We start from the raw sequence: 3,143 nt of genomic DNA on the forward strand, positions 1-3,143 counted from the left end.
CCACCATTGTAAACCATTAACAACATTAACACAACCACAATCAATTCATTACAGTTATACATATCGAAATAAATTGCGAAAACCAAAAGAATTGGTCTAAGTAACGAAATCAAGGAATCTGGACTTACTCAGTTACAGCTTCGATGTCGATTTTGTAAATGAGAAGCTTGCGTCGTTCTCACTTCTCAGCAACCTTCGGTGAAGCGGAGGCCCACGATTAGCGATGGTGGAGCGGCGGTGACTAGTAGGGATGGTGTAGTGACGGTGACAAGTAGAGATGGTGTAGTGGCGGCCGGTAAGTGTGAGGTGGCGTGGTGGCAAATTGCGAAGGATAAGCGAATAAAGGGATGTATTTGGGTTTCGAACGGAGAGAGCATGAGATGCCTTCTTCTTTGTGACTTTTGTCATATATATTTGGAAAATGACTTTTTAAGGTAACAAAATTTTGGTTTTTTAAGATAACAAAATTTTGGTTTTGTTCTATTTGGTTCATTTTTTTTATTCTATTTACTATTGATATTGTTGTAGATGTTCAAAAGATATCATTATTACCAGGTATTGAAAGTTTTCGGCGAGTACGTTACTCAGGTCGTCTTTTCCGGCAAGTTTCCAGCCAAATGATTTTTGGAATAATTACCAATCTAAAAACGATTTCAAGAACACTCACTTTCATCTGTTCGTTTGTTTCTATAAACGATTTTAGTTTTCGTGTTTGTCGTTCATGTTTAAGAACACACAAAAAATTCTTGAGTGTGTTCGTCAGTGAGTTTGAAGGTCCAGAAAGCTAAGCGTTAAATGTCAGAAAGCGAAGGTTGAAAGTGTGTCGGATCTGAGAGGTGCTCATCTTCATCGTGTCCAACAAAATTAAGAGATCAAAATTCTCAAATTCAATAAATCGATTTGTCCCAAACATGTTCGTGTGTTCTTCATCTTCACCTGTTCAGAAACACTTTGGTTTGCACACAAATCTTCAAAGATCCCAACGATTTTGGAAATGATTCCAGATAAAAAAACGATTTCAAGAACACACACACTTACATCTAATTCATCATAAATCAAGCAAAATATGGCATCTTGTTCATGTTTTTCAAGAACAAACCTAGAAATCGACATGTGTGTGTATGTATGTATGTGTGTGTTTATAAGTCTTCGAGCTTCAAGAATACCCACCAAAAAGCAACACAGATCAAACGGCTTCTTATTGTTCTTGAAAACCCAGAAACGCAACCCTTGAAATCAAAGGTTTCGTTGTGTTCATGAGTCGTGAGTTCCAGAAATAAAAACAGATGAAGAGCTTCAAATTTTGGGTTTGAAATCGATTAACACAATACATCTGGAATTGTTTTTTGGGTAAGAGCTTCAAGATGTTAAGATCTTTTCTTCTGAAACCGATTCTAATAAACGAACCTAGATTTTAGGGATTTTGATCTTCATTTTTTCTAAAATCTAAAAGCGTTCTTCAACCCTTGGTTTTGAAATCGATTTTAAGAAGCACACAAAAAAAAAAAAAAAAAAAAAAAAAAAAAAAAAAAAAAAAAAACTAGATTTCAGATTTGTGTTTATGTGTGTGTTCAAATTGCCTAGAAAATTCATAATGTTTATCGGAAATTTTATGTTTGATCGGAAAATTCATAGGCTTACTGGAAAATAAAACCAAAAATTTGTTACCCTAAAAAGTCATTTTCTCTATGTTTTTTACATTTTCCTAACAATGTGTCCTTTCTTTAATTATTCACACTTTAGCCTTCTATTTTCTAATATTATTCTATTTTGAAACTTTTTCCCATCTTCTATTCATATTTCCCCAATTTTATCCCTTCTGCTTACACACTCTTTCACTTTCCACGTGATTTTCTCTTGATTCCTTTCTGATCATCTTCTCCAACTCCCGGTTTCTGTGTTTCTCCCTCCTAACTCTTCTTACGACAGGTAATCTTTTTTCTCTTTTCTCATCTTTCTTTAGGGTTATGTAATTGGGTTTTAGAATTGTTCGTCTTTGTGCTTTCATCGACGACTTCTGTTTGGCAATTGTTATGTTTTCTCCCGTCTTTCATGGCTTCTCGATCGGACCAAAGAAGCTCATCGCTTGGCTTCTCCCGTCTTTCAAGTATGTTGCAGGTTTGTACATGTTTCTATTATCTATTCTCTATCATCAATCATCAATAATGTTATTCTTTTCATATGAACATGTTTCTAAATCTTCTTCAGAGCTGGAATTGGATAGATTATAGACGGATGAGCTTGTGAAGCTGGAAGGTATCTTTCTATCAGGTTGTTGGATCAAGACATACATTTCCATATGAGCTCCTAGCCTTATGGATTTTTCTTTTGATTTCTTTTGCATTTTTATGTAAAACTATATTTTTTTTACATAAGTGGTCGTATTTAATCTATATTCCACACCTTCACGCTCCTCCTGCATAATAAGCCCATTGGTTGCTGATATCTCTTTATTTGTTTCATGTATTACCTTATTGTCTTTTAAGTATAACTAGATTTTGTAAAGTATAATGGTTAATAATAAAAACTTATAATTAAAAGAAATTTGGCTTATGTATGTTTAGAGGCCATGAAAAATAGAGCAATAATCTAATTTTTAGGTGAAGGATGAGAAACATATGTTGCCAAATTACTAGTTATTTAATTGGGTAAGTGCTTTATTTTTCATGCCAAGCTTCTTATACTTAATTTTGGGATTGACCACGTATTAGACTTTTTTCTTCGCCTTTTAATCTCAACTATAGCACATACACTCTTCTAAAATTATTTTTCTTTTTCTTTCACAAAATAAGGTATTTTCAATTTGCAACCCTTTTCTTTAGTAAATTATATTTATAATTTATAAACATTGTAATTTGTGATGGCATGGTAGCGGGATGATATGTTCTCAGAATCACAAACGATTAAACACACCATGTACTATTCAGATTCATGAATGTCGAGCAAGTGGTACAAAAAAGTTGTCAAAGGAATCATTTTTGTTGTTTAGCCATGGAGATTTTTACGGTTTAATTTGAAAAAATAAAATATTAGTGGCTAAATCTCAAAACTAAGTAAACGCATAAGCAATAGTAAAAGCATAATCATGTATGAGTATGAGAGAAAGAGAGAAAGAGAGATGCAAATATGCCCCCGAAATTGAA

At 33.4% G+C, this 3,143-nt stretch overlaps 1 long non-coding RNA gene across 1 annotated transcript; it reads left to right on the forward strand.

The window, feature by feature from the left end:
• Window positions 1-1,539: 1,539 nt before the first annotated feature.
• LOC145005062 (uncharacterized) lies at window positions 1,540-2,393 on the forward strand. Its single transcript, XR_013662494.1, has 2 exons — window positions 1,540-2,118; window positions 2,209-2,393. It is a non-coding gene; the product is annotated as an uncharacterized LOC145005062 (long non-coding RNA).
• The last annotated feature ends 750 nt before the right edge of the window (window positions 2,394-3,143 follow it).

The sequence above is a fragment of the Lactuca saligna genome, chromosome 7 (genome assembly GCF_052625555.1).
Source record: "Lactuca saligna cultivar CGN05327 chromosome 7, ASM5262555v1, whole genome shotgun sequence".
Classification (NCBI taxonomy): Eukaryota; Viridiplantae; Streptophyta; class Magnoliopsida; order Asterales; family Asteraceae; genus Lactuca; species Lactuca saligna.